Here is a 26981-nt window from a genome sequence, read left to right as displayed (position 1 = left end):
TCAAAGCCATGTGAGTGATTTAAAAACATGTCCCATAGAGTAATAGCTCAAGTCTAGTCTTTTTTTTTGCCTATGTACCAGTCCAGTCTATTTTTAAATGGTCAGTCCTTGAAACACTTTATTCTCTCCCTAACTACTTGATGTTGAATAAAATTCTAACATGCACATGAAAATGAAATCACTGCTCGCATGTAACCACGTCTGGGTGAATGGTCACTTCTGGGTCATGGGTTTTGTAAGGCACATCAATTTGGTCGCTGAGGGTCAGGCTAACTATGGTGATGAAGCATCTGGAAATGAGGCCATACAGAAGAGGAATGAGGGAATTCAGGTTGCAGAAGAAAATACTGAAGAGAACCACGACAATGAGCTTCGGTAGGTGAAGGCTAAAAGTAAGGGAGGCGTGGGTCACATATGTGTTGTTCCTCAAGGCTAACACTAGAGCCTAAACCTGCCAGGAGGCAGATTCAGGTCAAAAGAAGAAAGAAGTTCCAGGTTAGAATGGAATTTTCCTTCTTCCTCAGTCCTCTTGGAAAGAGTTGTCTCAGTTGGCTTAGGCCCCTATAACAAAATACCATAGACTGGGTGGCTTGAGCAACAAATATTTATTTCTCACAGTTCTGGAGACTGGAAGTCCAAGGTCAGGGTGCCAGCATGGTTGGTTCTTGGTAAGGGCCTGCCTCCTGGTTTATAGACTGCCACCTCCTCCCTGTATCTTCACATGGCAGGGAGAGAGAGATGGACCTCACATCTCTTCCTCTTTTGATAAGGGCAATCCCATCAGAAAGGCCCACCCTCATGACCTAAACTAACGCTAATTACCTTCCAAAGGCCCCACCTCCAAATACCCTCACATTGGGGATTAGAGTTTCAACATATGAATTTGGGGGAGACATACGCATTCAGTCCATAGTAAGGTTCTTTGGTAAGATATAACTGATATTAACAAAAGAAAGGCTATTACCTTATAGATGTTTCTCTCTGAAAGACTCAAAACCTCCTCAGGGACCTCAAGAAACTGAGTGAGCTCCATGATGGAGCCAGCATTCTACAGAGAGGGCAGAAGCATAGGAAAACCCTGAGGAGACCGTGAAAGAGGAGAGGAGAGAAAGGGTTCTTGAAGGCCTGGGTGTTGTGGTACTAAGCTGTGGAAGCTGGTGGTTCAGGCTCAGCTGGGGGTGTGCAGGACATGCCTTCTCTGGCTACCATGAGGTTCTGGTGCTTCCTGTGTGGGGATATGGGAGCATTTTCCTGAGCACATAGGTGTAGAGCAAGTCTGCAGTTGTATTGTTGTTTCCTTTGTGCATGATGCTTGCAAACCCAGCAGTCAGTATCATAGGTGGGATGTTTTTGAACAGCACAATGGCAGTGGCACATTGAGTGCCCTCAGCCCTCTTCATTGGACTAGAGCAGAGAGGGACCCAGTAAGAGCAAAGGCAAGGCCAATGTTGGGGAAGAAACTCCAAGTATTTGCACTCTGCCATTCTCTTTTTCTACCCACGTAAGCTCCCTGAAACAGGACCACAACATATAGTTGTATAGGTTGTACACTGCATAGCTCCAGGAGGCACCATTCACAACTGGCAGCTCCGTGTGAAATCAGAGACCACAGGGAGTCCAGAAACCAACTCCAAATCGCCATTTCAAAAAGACTCCATTGCCTTGAGAGGGGCATCTGACCTTTCCACAAACATTGGTCTGAGATTGACAGGATTCCAACCACACAGCCAATGAAAGATGAGTGGCCCTCGGAGTCATTTCCCCTCTGGAGATGACCTGCAGGAGAATTACAAAGTCAGTGGTTCTCAAGTTCTCATACTAAGTTGTATATTTTTATTTTATTTTTCCTTTACGTCGCTCAAAAGCAACTTAACCAGTGTAATACGCTGATGGAAAATGTTGCGTATTTACATCCCAAAGTATAAGTTGTAGGCTTAATTTTAGCCTAATGTGATTTGAAATGGGAAACCATAGCTGCAAATAGCCCTGAATGTGGTTAAACCCCAAGGAAGGTTGGGAATAATGGAGACATGACAGACCCCCTCACAATAGCTCACTGCACACAATAGGCTAGAGAATTATGTACCTGACACGCAATGTATTTTCTGAAAACTGAAAATGCACTTAACATCTCTGCAGTTGATATGCCAGATATTTTTTTCCTATGGAAAAGAACATTAAATTTTTAAATTATTTGTTATATATTTTTGAAGTTGCTAGGAGAAACTCTGATTTCCCAGTACTACTTGCTGGAGAATATATGACTCTCCTGAAAAAAGTCCCCTTGCCTTTGTGGGTTAATAAGAGAAATTTGGAAAAGAATGATAAACTGGTCATGATATTGGGGAGGAGAAAGGTTGTGGCCAGAGTCACAGGACTGGGCTTCAAATAAGAAAGAGTTGTCCAGACTTTCAGAGAAACTTGGCATGGAGTTTCTCTCAGTCACTGAGAGCTCAAGAGGACACTACTTTGGTGCAACCCTGAAATATTCCTGTCTCTGGGTGAGAGGCATGGAAGGGAGTTGATGGTGTGAGCAAATGTGTTTTGAAGACAGTATTTTTTCCCATAAAAAAAATTCTTCAGGGCTGACCTGGTGGCGTAGTTAGTTAAGTTCGCGTGCTCCAATTCTATGGCCTGGGGTTCACAGGTTCAGATCCCGGGCATGGACCTATGCACTGCTCCTCACGCCATGCTGTGGCAGTATCCCACATACAAAAAGAGGAAGATTGGCACAGATGTTAGCTCAACGACAATCTTCCACACACACAAACACACACACACACACACATACACACAATTCTTTTTCGATCCCTTAGTCCACCTTATTGCTCTACTTCCTTTATTGCCAGATTTCTCAAAAGTTCACTATTCCCTGTGGAAACCACTCCAATTCAGGCTTTTGTCTCTAGTACGTCACAAAACCACATTTGCCAAGGTCACCAAAGGCCTCCGTGTAGCTAAATGTAATGGTCAGTTCTGAGTCCTCATCTTACTAGGCCTATTAGCTGTATTTGAACGGACTGATCATGCTTTGCTCTTGAAATACTTTCTTCCAGGATACCACCCTCTCCTGGCTTTCCTCTGTCTTCCTATTTGTCATTCTCAGTCTTGACATCTCTATTTGGATGCCTAATTGTCATTTTAAATATGTCCCAAACTAGACCCTTAATATCCACCATCCAAATTTGTTCTTTCTGCAGATCAGTTAATGCTTAGGCCAAAAATCTTGTAATCTTTAACTTTTTTATTTTTGTACCCTACAACCAGACCTTGGTCAATTCCTTTCAAATCTACCTTCAAAATATAACAGAATCTAACCTTTGCTCAGCACCTCCACTGCTAACCCCCTGGTTCAAATCAGCCACCTCCCTCCCCGGATGATTGCAGTAAATTGCTTCCAAACTGTATTCTGCTTCTGCACCCGCTCTCCACCTCACAGACTATTCTCAACGCACCAGTCCCAGCAGCCCCAGTGGGTTCGTTAACATGTAAATCAGATCACAGGATCCACATTTGTGTTCCTTCTCTAATGTCTGCTGCCCTCCTCCTTCCAAGAAGGGCATGTTCACTTCTAGGTAGAGGGACAATAGAAAGATTGGTGGAATTGGGACCTGAGTCAAGGATTTGAATGGGTAAAGGAGGCCTGTGCACTCTAGGGAATGCCACGGGCAAGTCCCCAAAGCAGTGAGTCTCCTAATGTGTTCAGAGACCAGAGACAGGCCTGGTGGGGTGGACATCCGATGTTCCTGTTGGGGAGTGCCTGGAAAGATAGATTTGGGTCAGACAGTGGAGGGCCTTGAATGCCACGCTCAGGAGTTGGCCTTTATCCTGCATTTTCCAGTAGGCTTGGCAGTAAGGGGAGTGGGAGCAACTCTGAAATTCACTTAGCATAGTTATCTCAGCTGCCTGCCAAGTCGTCTATTTAGTCCAATTCATAGGCAGAGCTTTGTTGAGCATTGAGAAGTCACTTGCTCCGTGTGGATCCAATCACCACGGCAGGCACACCTCAAAGAGGGAACACACAGGCGCCTCTGAAAAGCCTGTCCCACACTCTGGCAACTCAATTCATGAATATGCTTTTCCAACGTCTGACGCTGCTGCTTAGCAAAGATATTATGGGACAGATCCTTGATTTGACCTTTTGTATCTCTATCCATCCCACTGTGCTAAAAGCAATTATGTGCATCTTGTGTGTGGCTGTTAAAATGGGGAGTCACTTAGCGACGGGTCCTTTTCACACTCCAACTGCCCTCTCTCTCAGTCCTTTCCCCCTCTCACAGGGGCCCGCACAGCAGGCCTCCTGTGCTGCTTGGCAGAGTCTAAAATGGCATTAGGAGGAGGTGAGCAGGGATGTAAACAGGTGGAAACAGTTCCTGTCATGGCGATTAGCATTCTCCTTGGGCAGGCACAGCTATGGATGAGAAAATGGGGCTGCAAGGGGACAGGGAGGAGCAAGCTGGCTGGAGAGCAGGAGGCGGAAGAGGGCTGAACTCATTGTCAAGGGCACAGTCAACTTTCTACACAAACTTCCTGCAAAATAAAGCAATCCTAGTGTCAGGGTGCGTGTTAATGGTCTCTGTCTAGGGAAAGATGATCTGTCAGCCATCGTCTTTGCCCGTAGTACATTTATCTGTGCTCTTGTCTGTGTGATTAAATAGGCCTGCAAGGATCAACGTCGACATGTATGAGAATGCGCACTGTGTCTGTGCATGTCTGCATGTTGTCGTGTACATTCAAATGTCTGTATGAATGCATGTTGTTGAACACATGTTCAACACGTCTGTATGAACACACAAATGTCTGCGTGTTGTTTGTGTGTAAATACTTATAGGCATGGATGCCTAAGAGAATGCATGTTGATGTCTGTCTATATGTGTCTTAGGATGTGTATATGGAGCATGCATGTTTGCACGACTACATGCATGCCATTTCTGGATGTGGTATATTCCTGTCTGTGTACATGTGTATGGGGGTACTTATTGGCATGTATGAACAAAGGGCTGGGTGGGGAAGAGCTTCCCATCCTTCTCTTTGATGAAGCAGCTCAGCATGACTGTGGAGGCCACTCCAATCCTCTTCTCTCCAGAGAGAGAAGCCTTGATATCGCCATATAGCCCAAGGGTCTGGTTCTTTTGGGAACTGATGTCCTTGACTCCTACCCCACTTCCCCCACACTCCAGCCCTAAATGTAGTTGACAGACCCCAGAGCTAGAGAAGATGTCCAGGAAAGTAACAGGGAGAGAGTTAAAATGCTAGAGGCAAGACCCTGGAGGAATAGGGAGAAGAAGATCTAGGATCTTTTCTGAGCTTTCGTATATAAATAATTTACGGTGGAAAAGTGAGCTGGCCTCTTGGGCAGGAGGTAAATGCAGACAATGAAATAATGGTGAGTAAATTGATCTGCTCCCAGCCCAGGCTCATCCCTGACTGAATGGAGACTAGACTGGAGAAGGAGAGGAAATAAAACTGGCGAGGGGGGCAGGTTACCAGAGCTGACCTGGACCTTCTCTGCTGTCTGGAAGAGCTCTCACCTTCCAATCCCAGGCAAAATCACCTGATGGTGCCACCATTGACTCTGGAAACCAGGGAAGAAAGGAGAAAATTAGCAATGCTTGCAATCAGAACTATATATTGTTATATATTTACAGCTTTGTTATAGTTATATAGTTTAGATATTATCTTAAAAACCTCCTGAACACAGATTTTGCTGCAATTGGCAGCTTCCTGCCGCTCCAATTTCCAATCAGCACCCTGTGACCTGGCGTGATCTTATCACCCATTCTAGGTCACCTTTGTTCCATTCAGATTATTCTCAAGGTAGGGAGGAGTTGATGAAACCCAGGGTCAGGCTGTCTGCTTTTAAAATCATCCAAGAGACTCATTCAAACACACCTTTTATGATTACTCGTTGATTGCTCATTGTATGCAAATTAAGAATAGAGGTAGAAAACAAAATAAAAATTACCCGTGACGATACAACCTGGAATAACCAACATTTAACATTTTGATGTATATCTTCCTAGGCTTTTTTTTCTGTTTATGTAGCTATCCGCATGTACATAAATATCTACAAGCTGTTTTATAACTTATTTTTACACCTATTAATATGTCTTAAACATCTTTTCATGTCAATAGAAATCTACACCATCATTTTAAATGGCTGCTAAATGTTTCATTGCGTGGGCATACCATAATTTACTTAACTAATCTTCGTTTGTTAGATATTTAGGTTTTTCTTTTTCTTTTTTTCAGTCCAGGTTTTAAAATTTGAGATAATGATAATCAATGAATTTTAAAGAAAAAAAAAGGTCTTTCCCAGTCCCTTAGGTGGTGCTGGTGGCAAAGGTGACATTAAAAACAGAGAGCTTGACTTTGGGGTTTCATCATTCCCTCTCCACTTTGAGAATAATCTGAGGAGGCCCAAAGGTGACCTGTGATGGGTGATAAAATCATGCAGGTCCCACTCTGCTGGCTGGAAGCTGGAGGTGCAGGAAGCTGCCAGTCAGCATGAAATCCGCAGGTTTGGAGTGCTTCCTTGAGTGATGTATGTTACCTGATTACACGCACTAGTAACTTTCTCTGGGAAGCAGCCTTTCTGCCCAGGTTCCAGACACAGTGGCAGCATCACTGAGGACCCTACGGGGATCAGCCACTCTGCCCTCAGCCCTTCCAGACAGCAGAGAGGGACAGGACAGAGAGCAGAGAATTCCAGCAGACTTGCCCAGTCTCAGCAGTGTTGGATTCAGGGATTTTTTTCCCATACTGCACCACTCGCTCTGGTTTTTATTTCTACCCAAAGCTCCTAAAAGTTTGTTTTACCTGCTTCCGCTCCCAAATTAGAGTTCTTTAAAATCAATTCTGTTTACTCAGTTTACTCCTTCATTTATTCCATGTACATTTATTGAACACTATGTACCATTCATCGTGCTGGCACTTGGGAACATGAAGATAAGTAAAACACGGTCCTTGACCTTCAGGTATTTCCTGGACAGAACTGGGAGGCAAAGAGACAAAGCTGGAACCACAACTTTTACTCTTCTAGTGCCAGATGAATGCCTCCTCTCTCTATAAATCCTGCCGGGCAGGGGAGGCTTCCCCCCCTGGACTCCCACGTCTCAGCCATCACAGCCCTTATACAGGGCTGTCTGCACTTGAGACTGAGAGCCTCTCAAGGTCAGGAACTGGATTCTACTTATCCCATATGCTCAATACCTGGCCCAGTGTCAGAAACAGCACAGAAAACACTTAGTAAGTATTGCATAGGAGAACACAGTGTGGTGATCATCACCAACCAGCCTTCATCCCACTGGATTCCAGTCATCTGCGCTGATGACCAGTGCCCTCTGCTCCTGCCAAGCGTCTCGGCTAAGCCTGTAGGCTCTGAAGCCAGAGTGTGTGGGTTCAAATCCCTTCTCCTCCACTTATTAGTGTGATCCTGGGTTAGTCACTTACCAGATCTGTACCTCAGAGTCCTCATTTGTGAAGTGGGAGTAAGAATAGGACCTACCTCCTCATAAGGTATGGTGAGGGTTATTTGGTTAATATTTGTAAAGCACCAAGAACAAGAGTTAGCACATTATAAGCTCTCAAAAATGGCCAGCTGTGACTATTACCATGATTATTATCTCAAATGGAAAGAAGCGTTCCTTGAGTGAGCCTTTCAGTGACCTTGGAAGGCTTGGATCCTTGTGATGATATCTCATGACTCTTTAAAAGTAGCTCTGCTCTTTCCAGTTCCTCTCTTCCTCTCCCCAGAGACCTGAATCTTGCCTCCCTGGAAGCTATTCAATATAGCGTGAGCATGCAAGAGTAGTGTAAATAGGCTTAAGTGAGGTGACATGTGTGAGACAGCCTTGCACAGCAGACAGCACACAGTGAACATTAAATAAATACCTGCTGAACTTCCCGACATCATTTCAACTAACCATCCTCAGATGTTCACCCTTCCTGAGTGCCAGGCACGGTGTGCAGGGAATGGTGCAAAGAAGCACAGGACCAAGGAGCACGTGGTCCAGCTCAGGAGTTCAGACATCTCAACTGTCAGTGCTCATGGCACACAGCGTAAGTCCACATGGTGACACACAGTGGTATTGAGGCCTGACCAGTGGATGGCTGAGACAAGTAGAGCTTTAAGAGCTCTCTTCTCGGGAGTTCCTGGAGCACATAGGTCTTGAGGAGGGCCAGAAGGAGACTATTTATTAGGCAGAAAAAATGGGATTCAAGGATGGGAAGTGGGGACATGTTTTGCTAAGAGCTGAGAGGACTAGGTGGAAGATGGGGGTGGGACCAGTGTCAGCAAAGGTGTGGGCAGAAAATGCAATCCCAGTCAACTATGGCTAGGTGCTGCAGTCAGCCGGGCCAAGGTTTGAACCCTAGCGTCACTCTTATAAGCTGGATGAACCTGGATAATAAGTTCCTTACCTTCTCTAAGCCTCAGTTTTCCTCATCTTTAAACTAAAACTATTAAGAACTCAACTAACATGAGAAGCAACATGGCGTAGACCTTATGCCACAGAGGTTAAGAGCAAGGATTTAGGGGTCAGACGGAACTGGTTTCAGGTCACACTCAGCAAGCTACTATCCATGTGGATTTGGGTAAATTAACTAACCTCTCCATGGCTCACATTCTTGTCGGTATTGGGGATTGTTGTAGTAGTACCACATCATAGATCTGTCCAGATGAACAAGTGAGACCACGCAGGTAAAGGACATAGTGCTTGGCACTTCCAGCGTGATCAGGTACTAATTACTAGGCAATAAGGAGGGAGGAATACATCTGGGGGACGACGGACATGTGAAATCAGTGCAATGTGACTTCTCCAGTTGCTTTCCAGGCTACAGGGTCCGAGCCTAGAGAATTCCTCCCATCCCTGTTACCCAGTGGCCAGAGGCTGCCTTAAGCAAAGCACACGATCTACCTGGAACTGAAGCAACGTGGGAGCTTCTGCCAAGTGCCACTAGAGCTGCTAAAAGCAGACGTTACCATTACCCTAAGAACAACATGGCCTCCAGACATCTAAATGCTACTATCTGTGTTTTAATGGACAGGAGGAAATTCTCTAATTAATCACCTAGAAAGGGTTTGAAGGGGAATGCATATGCATGGGTGTGACAGGCAGTTGAGAAAGAGGAGGTCACATCAAGATTCATTAAGATCTACTGACCTGGAGGTGGTGAGAAGTCAATATTGGTTTCTAGCGGACAGTTTTATTGTGGATCAAAATCCAAAGTGCAAAAGTGTTGTTTGATGTTTTCTATCACAAGACAGCTCATTGACGTGTAGGCTTGGCTATAATTTTGTTTTGCCTCCTGAGGCAAAGATTCTAACAAGTAAATCTGAAAGCAGAAACATGTTCTTTTCCACCCTGGAGTAGGGAGGGATGGAGGGTTTGCATCAGGTCTGGCCAGGTTAGAGGGAGTCTGTCGCACAGGAAATGGAACACATGACAACTGTGCCCAGGCCCCAGACTCTGCCCCCTCCTTCTCTGCACTGCCCTGGAGTGTCCCCATTCTGGCTGCCTTCATTTCTCTAGCTGCAGTTTCTACCTCCTACCTGAAAAGGATCTCTTTCATTCACATGTTTGTTTATGTTTGTTTATTTTTTACCCTGAACTGTTGAATGCCTTCTAATGTGCTAGTGTTGCATCAAGTTTTCACACTCTGCTGGGGAAGGCAGACACATGCAGGTAACTGTTTTTACATGCAGTAAATCTTCCTACTACAAGTGATAATTGTTTTAGTCGTGGAATGAGCATAGTGCAATAGTTAGAGGCTTAGAGGAGAGGCCGTAATGAACATTCCGAAGTGCAAGGCCAAACACCCATTGCCCCTCTCTGTCCTGCGTGCATCACTGGAGGGCAGAACAAGGGTCAGTATGGAGAGGGCACCCCTCGCCCCCAACCAAGAGGAATCTTAGGGTACAGATACCCCCAGAGTCAGCCAAATTTATTATTTAATTTTCAAGCAAAATTTATTTAATTTTATGTCATGTAAATTGAATGTTTCAATCAACTGGTTAATCTGCAAATCTTGGCTGTATGCCTGCTGGATGCATATCTGTGTGCTGGATGTTTTCATGTAGGGAACATGGGTAAAGAAAACATGCGGGCTGCCCTCAAGGAGTTTATAGTCTAATTTGAGAATTTAAAAACTAAGATAGCAAACAGATGTGGTGGGAAGGGTTTTTTTCTCCTTCCCTTTTGTTTATGGAGTTGGGTGCCTACAGGATGGGATGACAGGCAGAGACAGACATTCTTCTAGCATGGCTGGGTATAGGCTGTGCACTGCACAATTTGCGGGGGGGGGGGGGGTGGCATTCACATAGACAGTGGGTGACTCTACAGGAGGAGTCCGGGGCAGTGCAGAAGGTCAAATAATTTTAGAGGTCCCATACCCTGAAGGCAGACCCCTGTGAAGTTCTCTTTCCCTAATCCCATTCTCCACTTGCCAGGATCCAGTGCCCTCTAGAGCAGTGCTATTCAATAGAACTTTCTTCTATGCTGGTGATGTTCTTTATCTGTGCTGACCCATATGGAAGTCACTAGCCACGTGTGTCTGTTGGACGCTTGAAATGTTGCTGTGTGACTGAGATACTGAGTTTTTAATGTTATTTAGTTTTAATTCATAATTTAAATAGCCTCATGTGGCTAGTGGCTAGTACTGGACAGCACAGCTCTAGAGTGAAACCGCATGGAACTGAAGGTCAGATAAGCTAAGAGGAAGTAAGACCTTAGAGATGAAAGCAAAAGGAGGTGAAAGGCCTAACGGGCTGTTGAGGAGGCAATTCAAGGGTGAAGAAGTTTCTCTGGCAATCACGAGGGAGCAAATATTTAAACACGGCCAAGAAGGCCAATGCAAAAACTAAGTGGCGGGTCACATAGTGTATGATCTCATTTTTATGAAATATCTAGAATGGGTAAATCCATAGAGTCAAAAAACAGATCAGTGGTTGTCAGGAGGAAAGAGGGAATGGAGAATGGCTGCTTGATGGGTACAGAGTTTCCCTTTGAGGAGATGAAATGTTTTGGAATGAGACAGAGGTGGTGGTTGCACTCGCTGTGAATGTACTAGATGCCACTGAATTGTACGTTTTGAAATGGTTAATTTTATGTCATGTAAATTTTACTTCAATTAAGAGAAAACCAATTAAGCGGCAGTAGGGTGGGGACTGGTTACTACTGGAAAGAACATGTGAGCACTCCCACATCTCTAACTCTCCTTGTAGTTTCTAAAGAGATGGGATGTATGATGTACACCCAAAGTAAAGGACTTTTATACGTTCTTCAGGATTCTCTGTGCGTCAGTGTGTGTGACAACCAACATGTAAGATCATTTGGAGCATGAGCTGTCCTACATCTTCCTATCTGGGACAGAGATGTATGCTGGCATGATCAAGGATTATATTTAGGAATGATCATGGACTAGACTATGGGGGGGAAATGATACCAACATGGTTCGGAAGAGTCAAACCTTAGTCATTCATCTGCTCTGATTTGGTCATTTAGATTTTATTAGGAATTAGAGATCTGAGGGCTTGAAAGAACCCGAAGAGATCGTGAGGCCATTCCCCTTCCCTTGGGCAGTACCACCCTCAAGTGAAGGGGACCACAAGGCCCAGAATGGCAGTTATAGAAGTAGTAGTAGCAGTGGCTCCTGTTTATTGAGGGCTCACTCTGTGTGCACAGCACTGTGCCACGCATATCACGTATATTATTCTGTTTAATTCTCTCCACAACCCTAGGACGTACATAGAGTGTGAAGTACTTCACAAATGAGAAAGCACGTCCAGAGCACTTATTCAAACCAGCAAGCATCAGAGACAGGATTCAAACCCACAAATACCTGGCCCCAAAGCCTGTGCTCGTAACTGCTAGTCTACATTACGTCTGACGTGTGGTATTTATTTCACTGTTTCCTGAGTAAAAGTGGCATCCTTAAGGGGAAAAAAAAAATCATCATCATCTGGCATGTCTTTGCATTTCCTCTGCCGTAACTTTGTTTAATTCCTCTCTTAATCTCTGAGATTCCACTCATCCTTCAAAGGCCAGCGCGAGCCCACAGTCTCCATGAAGACTTCTCGTCATTTTAGACCAGAATTGTCTCTCTCACTCTAGATTCCCGTAGCGCTTTTTTCTTTTTTTTTTTGATTATTATTTTTAAGTGTTAAAGTAGAATTTTAGTGTACAGCTTGATGAATTTTTATATATGTATTACCTGTGTAGCCATCAGGTCAAGATATCAAACATTTCCAGCACTCAGAAGATTTCCTTGTGCCCCTTCCCAGTCCACAACTCCCCTCAGCCTTCTATTACCATCAGTGAATTTTGCCTACTCTTAAAATTTATGTAAATGGATCATATAGTATGTAGTTTTGTATCTGGCTTCTTCACCCTGTGATATTTGTCCATGATATTCATCCATGTTGTTGTTTATTAGCATTTTATTCTTTTTATTGCTATGTAGCATTCCTTTGCCTGAAGATACCACAATTTATTTATTCCTTCTCCTGTGGATGGACATTCAGTTTGTGATGGTTAGTTTTAAGTATCCACTTGGCTAGGTTATATTACCCAGTTATTTAATCAAACACTAAGCGAGGTGTTGCAGTGAAGGTCTTTTGTCGATGTGGTAACATCTACAATCAGTTGACTTTAAGTAAAGAAGATGACCCTTGATAGTGGGGGGCGGGGGGGGGGGGGCACTTATCCAATCAATTGAAGGGCTTGTGAACAAAAACCGAGGTTTCCCAGAGAAGAAATTCTGCCTCAAGCCTGCAGCATTAGCTCCGGCCTGAGTTTCCAGCCTGCTGACCTGCCCTACGGATTTCAGACATGCTAGCCTCCACAAGTTCATGGGTCAATTTCTTAAAATAAATTTCTTAATATATCTATATATATATCCTATTGGTTCTGTTTCTCTGGAGAACTCTGATACAGGATTGTTTCTAGATCTTGACTACTGTGAATAAAGCTTCTACGCATATTCTTGTAGTGTCTTTTGGTAGACATACGCACTAATTTCTCTAGGGCATATCCCTAGAAGATGAATTGCTGAGTCATAGAGTACCTGAATCACACACATGACAGTTATGACTGACTACTAGAATAATCAGTTACATTTAAGGTGAATTTGTTAGGGCTAAAAGGAACGGTAGAATTTGTTTTATCCATATTCTTCGCTTTCCATGGGAAAAAAGTGAGGCCTAGGGGGCTAGCCCAGTTGTGTCATGGTTAAGTTCATGCACCCTGCTTCAGCAGCCCAGAGTTTGCGGGTTCAGATCCTGGCACGGACCTACACACTGCTCATCAAGCCACACTGTGGCAGCATCCCACATACAAAATAGAGGAAGATTGCCATGGATGTTAGCTCAGTGACAGTCTTCCTTAAGCAAAAAGTGGAAGATTGGCAACAGATGTTAACTTAGGGCCAATCTTCCTCACTAAAAAAAAAAAAAAGGAAAGTGAAGCCTGGAGAGTAGTTATCCACCCAAGGTGATAGAATTAGTTATGTAAATATTTAGTTATTGGTGGTAGAATATTTTGGGCTGCAAGGAATATAAAAACCAATTTGAATTGATTTAAACAATAAGAAAATGTATTATTTCATACAAGAAAAAGTTCCCTGGTACAGGAGCTTCATGGTTGGTTAATTCAGCAGCTCAACAGCATCATCAAAGATCCAAATTCTTTCCATCATTCTCAGGCTATTGACTCTGACCTCAGACTGGCCCTTACTTAGTTGCAGATTGAGTACAGAAGTTCCAGGCATCAGGCACATCAGTGTCCAAAGGAAGAAGAGATTGTCTCTTCCTCTTATCTCTTTTGGAAGTAAAGAATCTTTCTCAGAAATCCTCCAATATACTTCCCTCGACATCTCTTGTCATGCGGGTCATATAGCCACCTTCATGTGAATTGCTATCAAGGGGAATCAGATCTTCGTGACTGAATAAATCAGGATCTATTCCTGGGTCTGGGGATATGGTCTTTCCTTCTGGAGTCATGTGGGAAAGACGTGGCTATTTGGACACAACTGGGGTTCTGGCAGCAATGCAAGAAGAGGGAATGGATATTGTGGAGTTGAGTAATAGTCTTTCCAACATAAGTGTGCTCAGGTAGCTCAAAACCTACTTGAGGACAACAACTGTCTTGCATTTCCTTGGCTCATCCACAATACCCATGAAGACAGTCAGAGGGCCTCTAAGGCTTTCTCTGTTAGCAGAGGATAGATTTTGTTTTATTTTAATTCATGTCTAGTCTTACATATATAGAGTAAATAAATGCGTATTCGCTCAACTTCAAGCGTTTTAGAGGTAGTTTTCTTCATGTTTCTTGTATTTGGGGTTTCTTGAGTTTCTTGAATCTATTGGTCTATAGTTTTCATCAAATCAGAAAATTTTCAATCATTATGTCCTTCAAACAGATGTTTTTGTGTTCCTTTCCTTTCAGCCCCCCAGTTTTTTTTCCTTCTACTCTTCTAGGTTTTTGGCTTGGGATCTGAAACAAAAGACATATTAACAAGATAAAAGCCTACACATTTCTTTAATATAAGTTTTATGTGACATGAGAGCCTTCATAAGGAAATGAGGACCCAAAGAAGCAATTAAACCTGAGCATTTTTATGCTGGATTTGATAAAGTGGAAAGTTGTGAAAAAATGCAAAGGGACAAAAGGGTATGAGCTAAGGGTAGTAAACTATGGGAAACTTATCAACATCTGTTCATTCAGACTCCTCTCAGTGTCCCTCTGTCTTTGGATATAAGGATGCCCCTGTCCTTCAGGTATAGGAAGGACACCTCACATCAGAATTTTATGACCTGCTTCAGAAGAGGAAGGCAGGGGAAGGTCAGAAAGATCTTCCTTCTTCTGCCATTTCCTCAAACTCTTTCAGCTTAAAATATTCAATATACCAAGTTACCATGTTCTGGGGTAGTGTGTCCTGAACCCCGTCAAACTCATTTCACCAGACTCTGTGAAAATTCAGATTTTCATAGATTCCTTGTTGATTGGAGAGTGTGTGCTACTGTCCATCTGTAGAGAAGGAGAATCATGATTGTTTTGTGTCCTTGTAGTTGAAACGTGTTCCCCGCTTAGGGACAGCAAGGAACCATGATGGCTTCAAGCTGCCCCTAAAGTCTCTTCCCATTCTGGGCCTACCCTACACTTCCCCTGGTGGCCTGTGGTGCTTTCTTCTTCTAAGGCAGTGAGACATGTCAAACAAGGGTGGAGGAAGAGAGATTATTCCTGAAATCAGACTTCCTTTTCATGCAGCAACTTCTGCCAGGCCTAGGAGAGAAGGACATCTCAAAATTCATTTGCAAAAAGGGAGAGAAAGAGCAAGAGGAAGTCCACTTACAATGGGAAAAAGCCACAGTTGCAACTGACCAACAAAAGCTCTGCCTGGGTTAGGAGTGCAAAACTAGACCCTTTGGCTTGACCATTGAGGAAATCTCTGTAGTCTGATCTCTTAGTACACAAACACCTACACACACACACACACACACACACACACTACATATATAAGAATATATCGTCCATGTTATAAGAAGACTGAGTTGTAATTCTTAACAGAGCCTTTGCTTACAAGGCATTTTTCACATATATTATCTTGTTTCATCCTCACATGAGATAACCAAGGGTTGGAGAATACCTTGTCCAGTGTCACATAGGTGGTAAGTGGTAGAGCCCTCTGACTCCAAGTCCATGCTATTTTTAACATGTCAAAGCTGACTCACCTCCATACAGGGAGACAAAACCACTGGAGGGTTGCACTCTTTCATTAAAAATAAATAAATAAATTTCATTAAAGAAAAAATTGATTAAAACTATGTGTATATACATATATATATCCATATCATATATATACTTCATCTGTATGACAACATATTTACATTTGTATATACATGCACAGAAAACAGGAAGGATACAATAGATTGAAATAGATGGGGAGTTTATAGGTGACATTCTTCCTTTTGGCTATCAGCATAATCTAGAGCAACACTGTCCTTTGGAACTGTCTATGATGGTGGAAATTTTCTATATTTGCGCCGTCCAATATGGTAGCTATTGGACACATGTACCTACTGAGTACTTACACTGTGGCTAGTCCTAACTGAGATGTGCTGTAAGTGTAAAATACATACTGGAGTTTTAAGACTTAGTATGAAAAGAAGACTGAAGCACTTATTAGTTATTTTTGTATTGATGAAATGTTGAGATAATATTTTGGATATATTGCGTTAAATAGAGCATTATCAAAATTAATCTCACTTGTTCTTTTTACTTCTTTTAATGTGGCTACTAGAAAATTTTAAATTATATATGTGGCTCACAGTATATTTCTACTGAACAACACTAGTCTAGAGTTTAAGAGCATGAAATTTGATATCAGGCAAATTTGAGTTTTATACCCAGTCTTCACTTTTCTAACTAGGTGAGCTTGAGCAAGTTACTGAACCCATCCCTTGTTCTTTTCCAGTTGTAGAACAGGGATAATGATGGTACCTAGCTCAGAGAGTTATTGTGAGGATTAAATGAGTGGATAATGTAAAGTCACCACAGCAGGGAGTTCCTGGCATCTGTTAACTGCTCAATAAGAATTAGTAGTTATTTTTATTTCTAAATTTTCTATGATAGATGTGAATTTCTTATGTAGTAAAGATTAAAAAGAAAATTGAAAGAATTAAATTAAAAAATAATTAAATTAAAACAATTAAATTAAAAAATAAAAGCAAGTATTTTTAATCCTGGTCAGAAGCTGAGTATTTATGTTGCTCTAAAGCTGTGAAGCAATGTTTGCTTTGCTGTGTTGTGTGTGTGCTGTGTTGTGTGTGTGTGCGTGTGTACAAACCCTGGACAAAAGTGGAGTTGGTGCCCATTACAAGTGACCGTTTATTAAGCAATCTCATTCTTGCCTTCTGACCCTGGTCCTCCCCCTTCCAGCAAGGGGGAGGATAATTGCATCATGGTTCTCCCTGGCATGCACAACACACCAAGTGTTCGCCTAAATTTAGCCAACATGAAGTCACTGAAACTCTATGCCCGCTAGATGCAATTAGTACTTTGTTATTTGTTGCTCACATGGCTTATATCCTGACTGCTCTGCGTAGTTCATGTCCTTAGATGAATTTAAAAGGACTGAAAACCTTTTGTTTCTGGGAAAACTGCTTGGGTACCAGAAACAGAAATCCCAACTCAATGAGTCCCCTGGAAGGGACCCTGAGGTGAATACTTGATGTCTCCTGTGAGCCAGGGAGATCTCAATTATCCTCCTCTTTGATGGCAGGGGGAAGAAAAGGATGAGCAGGCTGGGGAGGGAGGGATTGTCTATATTCTACTCAACTTGTACAAGCAGCACTTCTGGTCACTGGCTCCCAATAATGGTCCCAACTCCACGTTCCTTCCAATAATCAGAAATGACACATGGAACACAAAAACATAGAGGGCACAGCAGGACTGACTCTACAAGTGGACGAGGGGTGGGGATTGCCCACTAAGTGTCGTTTCAGAAGGTCAACCTCTCGGCTATTGCCTCAATTTTACTCTTTGGGATCTCCTTCCTGTAGTTTAAGCTTCTGAATCGTGTGTGTGTGTGTGTGTGTGTGTGTGTGTGTGTGTGTGTAGACATTGGGAACATTAGCTAAGAGTCTCAATTCTCAAATTTTTGTTTCTCAAACTTTTTCCTCACTTTGAATGACAGAGACTTAACTCCTATCAGAGAACTCAGTTTTGTTACATTTAACAAGCAAAATAACTTCTGGGAAGTGCGCAAAGAGATAAGGCAAAAACTACTGAAAATATTTCTAAAGTACATAAGGTATTCATAAAAGCATTTTACACAGTAAGGTAAGACACTTTTTTTTTTTTAAGATTTTATTTTTTCCTTTTTCTCCCCAAAGCCCCCGGGTACAAAGCCCCCCGGTACATAGTTGTATATTCTTCATTGTGGGTCCTTCTAGTTGTGGTATGTGGGACGCTGCCTCAGCGTGGTTTGATGAGCAGTGCCATGTCCGCGCCCAGGATTCGAACCAGTGAAACACCGGGCTGCCTGTAGCGGAGCGCACTAACTTCACCACTCAGCCACGGGGCCAGCCATAGTTGTTTATTTTTAGCTGTGGGTCCTTTTAGATGCGGCATGTGGGACGCCGCCTCAGCATGGCGTGATGAGTGGTGCCACATACGCGCCCAGGATCTGAACCTGCGAAACCCTGGGCCACTGAAGCAGAGTGCACGAACTTAACCACTTTGCCATGGGGCTGGCCCCAGTAAGGTAAGATATTCTTGAGGCCAGGGATTCTGGACAAAATTTGGAGGCCAGTTGCCACTTCTCTCTACCCTCAAACATTACTGTTCTCTTGTTTTCTATGTTTCATTTCATCATTTAGGACTTCTCCTAAAAATACATATTTTTATGATGAAAAAATATATAAAAATAACTTTTAAAAGAATATTAAACTTTATTTTGAAAAACATTTTTTGAAGTTATTATTGCACCACAGATTATTAGTGAGGAAATATTTCAGAAAAGCATAAACAAACCCTATTTCATTTACTAACTACATAAACACAGATTGTAATGTTTTAACTATTCATTTATTCATGAATTCAACAAATATTTATTGAGTACCCAGTGTGAATAATAGTAGTGTACATTTCATTTGTGTTATCACTTTATCTGTCTTTTATTAAGTAATCATAATTTTTGTAATTTTACTAACAAATACGTTTCCAGTATAATTCTTCTTCACTTGCAATAAGGGTTTGGTGAAGTCATTAAAAATTCATCCTCGGACAACATTAAAAAGAAAATAAAAGCAACTATATAAGCTCAATTCACATGGCAATTCGAAGTGGCCTTGACTATTAATGGTACATCATTATATCCTGACAAACTGTGACAAACAGATTACAGACAATTACTAGCACCCCGTTTTCTCTCTCACCAAAGAAGTATGCAAATAAGATGGGGCAAATTTATTTCAGGGGAAACACTGAGGCAACTCAGATTTATTAAAAAGTAAAGTGTTTCAAACTTCAGCACTCTATTATTAGTAACAAGTTAATTTCCACATACCTCACAGTCTGATGAGAATAGCTGTGTTAGAGAGTAACCAGTCGTCAACACCTCAGTGTGAAGGAAGATCTGAGAGTAGTCTCTAAGAGATGAAGAGAGGGAGAGAGAAGGAGAGAGCAGTGGGTACTTGGAGTAGGGAGGGGGCCCCTTGGGGAGAAAATGTCTCTAACTTTCTAGTTTTGCACAGGAACCCTGGTTTCTGGAATAACCTCCCTAGGTCCTAGTCCTGTTTTCCCCAAAATCATAAAAACCTAGTCTTTGCAATTGCAATTCATATTTTATTTCTACTAATTGCTATTACAGTTAGTAATTGCTGCTAGGAAATTGCTGTTACTACTAATTACAATCATAGAAAAGGGAAGTCTGCTCCTTCTAAGAGCTTTTCTATGTTGACAGTCATGATAGTGACCATTTATGGTAAATTTTTAAAGGCATTAAAGTCGTTGTAGTGAGGGTGGAAGTAAATACTGTTGCTATGGTTTTAAAATATAAATAAAAATAATTCCACTAGTACAACAGTTAAAATACACCACAATATAACTGACAATTGCTTTTACTACGATAAGTATATAGCACAATAATTACAATTTTTTAATTTCATAAAGATGATATATTTCAAATCCATATGAAAAAGAGATTATTCAATAAATGAGGTACTTATTTGAAGAAGAAAACAAAGGTGAATATCTCACTTCTTATATAAAACACATTATAAAATATAAAAATAAAATAAATGAATCCATTAAAATTCCAGAAGATGAACTGAGTGTATATTTTTATAATCTTGGAGTAAGGAAGTTCTTTATTTATTTATTTATTTTTAATTTTTTTCTAATTTTTCCTTTTTCTCCCCAAAGCCCCCTGGTACACAGTTGTATATTTTAGTTGTGGGTCCTTCTAGTTGTGGCATGTGGGATGCCGTCCCAGCATGGTTTGATGAGCGGTGGCATGTCTATGCCCAGGATCAGAACCGGCGAAATCCCGGGCTGCTGAAGCAGAGCCCGCGAACTTAACCACTCGGCCACGGGGCCGGCCCCAGGAAGTTCTCTTTAAGCAGAAACTCTCCAGGAAAATACTGCCAGTTGGGGCTTTTTTTTTTAAGTTAAAATATCTCCACAGCAAAATAAAAATGTCTCCTTATTCCACAGAAACAAGGTTGAAACAATACTGTGAAAAAAAATTTGCAATATTAATGACAAGGGGATAAGATAAAATATACATAAAACATTTATAGACAATGACCATAATAAGTTTTACATATAAGAAAAAACAATCCTATAAAAAACAGCAAGGACTTGAATAAGGAGTTCAAAGAATAAAACCACAACTGTTCCCAAACTGCTGAGCACAGTAAGATGTTAGAGGGAGACACTTTCACAAATGCCAGCCCAACCCTCATTTTACACAGGGGGAAACTGAGGCTCAGAGAGGTTCAGTGACATCCCTCCTGGTATCCAACCTGTTAGAGCAGAATTAATTCAACTTTACCTTGAAAACAGTCTACAGAGATGTTTATACACCAAATGTGGACAAGAGCGGATCAAGTTGCGGCCCTCCAAGTTCAGACCTGTATGTGCTGCCCCGAGAAGGCATCAGGGAGGACGCTGGAGAAGCAAAGGAAGATGGCAAGGCCCCATTTGCACTCTTGGCTGCAGCATACAAGGGACCCGGCTCCTTTGGCTTGGCTGCTCTTGCAGCCGCTTTCAGAGGCTCGGGACATGAGATGCTGAGTTAAAAAGACGTTCCAGGTCAGCTCTCATTTGTTTGGATGACAACCTCCAGCCCAGCTCTGCTAAAGGTCACCGCCTGCAGGAGAGACCTTGCCCACGATGAATGCAGAGACCAGACGTGCCATCCAGGGCTGGATACTGATACAATCTGAATGGAAACCAAGAGGAGGGCAAAGAAAGAAAAATATGTATCATCCTAGTGGCTCTAGCTGTCACCCAGGTCAGGTGTTCCCTAAGTCTGGCCTGTACACCACAGAGGGCACAGGAAATAACAGTTTTAGGTAGTAAATGGATACATTTTTAATTGTAATGGCCTTGTATTTGTTTCAATATGTATAAACACATAACTGGCATACCAAAGTCATTATTTCACATATCTATGGTTTTTTAGGATGAACCTACAGTAAGTGTTTAGGTACAAAAATGACTTCATTTAAAGAACAATACTAAGTAATTAATGGTGCGGGTGTTATTTGAAGACGGTAAAAATTGTGAATGAGGTATGCAAATGACTGAAGTTTGGGAAACACTGATATAGCCCATTTTCTATAAATTTTTTTTTTGCACCAGCTCTGGAAAGAAATACATTTTACAATACCTGCCAACCTATACATACATACACATATGCAGTGATAACAAAGAGTGTGAGAAACAACGTGTACTCCTATTTGTGCGATGTACTCTGGAGCCCAGATTCATCTCTGACTCCCCCTTTTCCCTTTCTTTCTCTTTCTCCTCGTATTTGGTTGTCTTTAGGTCCTTCCTATCAGTTCTGCTTCTAAAAGCTCTTTCTTCATCCCTTTTTCCATCTCTAGTGCTTCATTCCTAGTCTACGCCCCATTACCTTTCACCTGGACTATACCCTAACTCATCTTCGTATCTCCAATCTAATTTTTCCCCTTCAATCCACCCTTCTCACCATTGCCAAAAAGGTTTTTCAAAAATCCTGACTTCTCCCTGCCGTGCTCCAGCACCCATGATAAAGTACAAGCTACTGATCAAGGCCTTAAGGGCACCTGCTTGTTGGTCCCTGCTGACGCTTCCAAATTCCAGTACCGGCAGAATCAGGCCCAAAAACCCAGGTTTCTTGACTCTCAAGTCTAGTACTCTCCTCAGCACCTCCTGCTGCTCCTCAAGAATCTCTCCCTGCTGTTTTCATTCTCCAGGGACTGACAGCCACATAGGTGACTCCTGCGTCTCTGGCACAGGGAGTTTTGAGTAAATTCTGTCGTGAGACAGACAGAACGTCACAAAGCAGACTCGACATGGACAAGGGTATTGTGTCCTTGAACACACAATGTCATAAGTGGAGGGTACAGAACAAGCTAGTGATAGAAGTGAATAAAAAGGAAATTAAAAGTGACTTTTAGGCAACACTGAACTCATGCTGGAGACAGCCATTGCTGCAGTTACCTATGCCGTCCTCACTTTGCACTTCTCCCACAAGAAGCACGTGTCTCCACCACTGCAACTGGGAAAGTTCTGAGACTGGTCCCAGAGAAGGACCAAGCAGTTTTCTTTTCTTTTTTTATTTATTTATTTATTTATTTATTTTTTAAAGAGTTTATTTTTTCCTTTTTCTCCCCAAAGCCCCCCAGTACGTAGTTGTATATTCTTCATTGTGGGTCCTTCTAGTTGTGGCATGTGGGACGCTGCCTCAGCGTGGTTTGATGAGCAGTGCCATGTCCGCGCCCAGGATTCAAACTAATGAAACACTGGGCTGCCTGCAGCGGAGCGCGCGAACTTAACCACTCGGCCACGGGGCCAGCCCCACCAAGCAGTTTTCTTGATGCCCCTGCACAATACTGTGAGAATGACTACAAAAGTTCACCACCTGCTCTTATTTACCGCCCATTGACAGACTTTTCTCCATATTTTGCAAAGAGAAATTTCACAGCAAAAATCCATGTTTTGTTAGCTTTCTCATGTTGAGATCTCAGTTATGTCACTGTTGAATTCACCCACAAGTTTCCGCTTCCTATGCCATTCAGCTTCCTTGAACAGGATCAGAAATAGCTTTGTAAGTGATGTGGATGTAACTGTAAAACAATGAAAAATTAATATATTTTTTCATTTTTCCTTAAGATATTTATTTATTTATTTTGGAGGAAGATTAGCCCTGAACTAACTACTGCCAATCCTCCTCTTTTTGCTGAGGAAGACCGGCCCTGAGCCAACATCCATGCCCATCCTCCTTTACTCTATATGTGGGACGCCTACCACAGCATGGCTTTTGCAAAGCGGTGTCATGTCCGCACCAGGATTGAACTGCTGAACCCCGGGCCACCGAGAAGCGAACGTGCAAACTAAACCGCTTCGCCACCGGCCAGCCCCTCCTTAAGATATTTAGACAACGCTTGTTCCACGCAGACCAGTGTCTGTACATGTTGAAAAGACACTAACATGTGAATAAAATATTCCATTTGAAACTTAAAAAAAAAAAAAAAGCAGATGTCTCCAACCAGCACCACACAAGGACCCACTGGCTGAATTCCAACGTGGATCAGCTTACTGGAGTAAGCAGAGGCTATTGCTCTCCCCCCACCTCTCATGGATGTTGGACTTGCCTCAGTCCAGGGAATGTTAGCTGACGTGACAGAAACAGAGGCTTCAAACGTGTTTGCCTGTTTTGACTTGGCTTCTTGAAGGGTTCCACCCTCCGCCAGGAGGCATTCTGAGAAGAATGCCTCAGGTAGCCATTGTCCTTTCATCCTGGGTCCGGAAATAGAACCACATGGAGCAGACGAGTGTCTAACCCTAAGCCTGGAGTCCAGCCTAGCTCAGCCAGCCCAGGTGAGCTCAGCTGCGATTACACCAAGGTTGACCTGCAGACCAATTAGCAAGAAAAAGAAATGTTTGCTGTCCCTCAGCCACTGAGATTTTGAGGTGGTTTGCAATGCAGCAAAAACTAACTCAAAAGTAAAGTGGGTTTTGTTTTGTTTTTGTTTCTCTCAAGTTAAAAATCAACTCTTCGTTTTCCTTTCATGGATCATCTACACGGGGAAAAGGAACAATGCGCAGCTGACCTTCTCCTGGTTAGCCCCCAGCACATTTCTGGGGCATCTCCCAGCATGCGGGTTGCGTAACGCAGAAAGCTCCGCAGCCTCCTTCTCACATTAGCCTGACAAGAAAGTAAATTAGGACTGTGACACTCCTGCGCTCCCTCCCCCAATAAAGTCACAGCGATACCCAAAGTAAAACAAAATCGGTGGCCCCTTGTTCTTAGCATATCCATGCCACTGCTTCTCCTTTCATAAAGTGGGGATTATTTTTATCAAGGGTCTCCAGCGCTGGGGATGCCGTCTCCCCGAAGTTTTAGCCATCATCTTTTCTAGCAAGAGTTCATGGTGCCTGAGTCTTTTTATAAGAGGAATGTTCCCACGAGGCAGCCAGCAGGGTCAACGCCACAACGTCCAATGGCCTGGTTTACACAGACCTCGTTTTCCTCTGAGGTCTCGGAGGAGCTTCTCTCCTCTCAGTGTAGCCTTCTCTGTGCTTTTCCTTCCCTGCCTGCATCTTCCCAGCTCGCGCCGGCGTTCACCAGGTCCTTCCAGCGGGCGGAGGTCGGCTTGCTGGCAACCCAGAGCCTCCACGCCATTGCGGACGCTCTCCTCGAGGTGGCAGTAGAGAGTCGCTCCCTGCCCAGCCGCTTACGTCACCTTGTTTACCCGGCTCCGGGTCATTTTTAGATCTAAGATCACAGGATGTTAATTGGGCCAATGGTTTCCCATTCGTTTTGGCAAAAGGCCCTTCTTGTGGGCGTCCGGACAAGCATGATGTCCTTCTTGACAATGGAATTTTGCTGCGGGGAGTATTTATTTGCAAACACTTGGAATTGCATCTTTAGGAGATGGGAAAGCTGCGCGTTGGTGTGTGCCGCGGGCTTGTTTTGGGGTCACTTTAGTTTGGGAGCCCGAACAAGGATGGCGTTAACTAGGGATACGGGAGGCTAGATATTACAATGGTGGGTGGGAGGCATCGCCAGAGCCAGCTGAGAGCCCTGAAAAGGAGTCTGCCTTTTTACTTCCCGCTCCTCCTTCTGAAACTACTACTCAGCAGGAAAGCATTTGGACTTTGGAACTTGCAGAAATAAGGAAAACAGCTGATTTGGTCAATCTGTGTCCTGATTCATTGTGGGGAGACACTTTGAAGCTCAGGGGCCTGCCTCAACTGCCCTCGCCCAGGAATTGGATCTTAATGTGTCTCATCGTCATAAATCACGCTTTTCGCAGGCTGGAACTTTTCATCACAACAACAATGAGCACCACTTATTACTCCTTAGTTATTACTCCCACGCTCCCCAGCTGTTGATGAGGAAAGGCCAGGCACGGGGGAGCTAAACGGCCTAGCTCACTCTCTCACCTCCAGGACTTGTGTAGTTTTTGCAACAGTAAAAACATCAGAAACACTGGGTTTCTAATCTTTTCGTGTCAGCTTTGGTAGGTAGGTAGGAGATGGAAGGCATTGGGAATTTGTCTATGACTATACAAGAGGCAAAATACACAACCAGAATTCCTCAGCTATGAGGTCCCTTACAAGAAGAGGGTACAAGCATCTTATGCTAAAGGAAAGAAAGAGAATATCTATTGATTAATGTCAAAAATAAACAAGCCTCCAAGTTTAAGTGCCTGTTCTTCCCTGGCCCGCTCTGGTCTCATCCTTTCACCCATTCCTGTTGAGATACCGTATTAAAACCAACTCCTGCACTCTGCTTCAGTGGCCTGGGTTCGCAGGTTCAGATCCCAGGGGGAGACATACACCACTCATCAAGCCATGCTGTGGCGGCAACCAATGTACAAGATGGAGGAAGACTGGCATAGATATTAGCTCAGGGCAGCTCTTCCTCAAGCAGAAAGAGGAAAGCTGGCAACAGATGTTAGCTCAGGGCCAATCTTCCTCACCAAAAACAAAGACAAAAACAAACCCAACTCCCAGAGAGGGCAAAGTTCCTCTCCCTCAAGTAGTGTGCAGTCCACTGGAGTGATCATGCTGGCCTGGAGAAATAGACGGTTTTCATGTAAGCAAGAAGAGAAGGAAAATTCCATTCAGTTCCATTCAGCAACCATTTCTTAAGCTCCTAATCTGTGTCAACCTCTCAGATAGGCGGTATAGGTTATAAAAACATGAAAAGACACGGTCCCTGCCACTGCGGAACTTTGAGTCTAGCAGAGTTTATAGTCATAGGAGATTTTTGTTCCTTTTGGAATGAACACAAAGAAAGAAGGGTTGAAAGAGACCTTACAATAGAGGGGAGGAAATGTCAGGTAAATGGCTTGGGAAAAGTGTTCTTCCACTTTGGCGTCTACTTAAGAGTGGTGTTGGGGTCAGGTCCCGACAACGCTGGCAGAGCTGCTTGGTGGAGAACAGAAGCCCCCCACTCCAGGCACTCAGGGCCTCCAGGGAGGCTGAGAGGCGGAAAGAGGAGGCCACTTGCTCAGGGTCAAAGGGTGCACTGAAGGGCAGGGATTTGGAGCCGGTTCCAAGAACCATGGAGTTCTGCAAAGAGAGCATTCCGTGTGGCTGCCTCCAGGTGAACGGTCAGGGCAAGAATTCAGGCTCAGCTTCAGTTTCCTGCATCTGTAAATAGGAAGAAATATGTGACTAGGAAGAAATAAGTGGCTTCAGGTCCACTTATCACCAGTTAAATCACCTTTTCAAATGCCTTTTGTCAAGAACCTGGTGATAATTCAGATCCATCCTCATCACAGGGAAGAGAAAATGGAGAGAAATCACACAATGAAAATTTTTTATTTTTTATGGTTATATGAAATTTTAGAAAGACTTCTAAAAACTTTTTGTTAAATAAAACAGACAACAGCATAAAATAAATGTACAGCTTAATAAATTATAAGGCAAACACTCTTGTAACCTTGCAACCACCCATGAAAGGAGATAGAACCGTGTCAGCAATCCCAGCAAGAACTTTTAAGCCATGGTAACTGCTGCAGGCTCTAAGGACAGACTGGACATGTCACTTACAGGATATTCTAAGGCCTCCAAAGAAGGAAAGGGCCCTTCGGTCATCAATCAAGCAATATTTATTGAGTGCATATAAGAGTGCCACATACAAAGTATAGTACCTCATCCCCACACATTTACCAGAGGGAGGTGAGAGAGGAAAGAAACCAGCATTTATTGAGTGCCTACTGTGTGCTAAGTGCTTTACCTATGTTATCTGTAAAT

At 43.1% G+C, this 26981-nt stretch overlaps 1 long non-coding RNA gene across 2 annotated transcripts; it reads right to left on the bottom strand.

The window, feature by feature from the left end:
• Positions 1-586: 586 nt before the first annotated feature.
• On the bottom strand, positions 587-20690 carry LOC103547782 (uncharacterized). Of its 2 annotated transcripts, none has more exons than XR_544096.2 (7): positions 20557-20690; positions 19069-19150; positions 5498-5575; positions 2591-2692; positions 1681-1776; positions 965-1048; positions 587-715 (listed from the first exon to the last, which is right to left on the bottom strand). It is a non-coding gene; the product is annotated as an uncharacterized lncRNA (long non-coding RNA). The 2 variants fall into 2 exon arrangements; XR_011526115.1 differs by having other exon boundaries at positions 5532-5575.
• Between the last annotated feature and the right edge of the window lie 6291 nt (positions 20691-26981).

This window comes from Equus przewalskii, chromosome 14 (assembly GCF_037783145.1).
Source record: "Equus przewalskii isolate Varuska chromosome 14, EquPr2, whole genome shotgun sequence".
Lineage (NCBI taxonomy): Eukaryota > Metazoa > Chordata > Mammalia > Perissodactyla > Equidae > Equus > Equus przewalskii.
The sequence above is the reverse complement of the archived record's forward strand: the minus strand, read 5'-3'. Positions and strand labels throughout refer to the sequence as shown.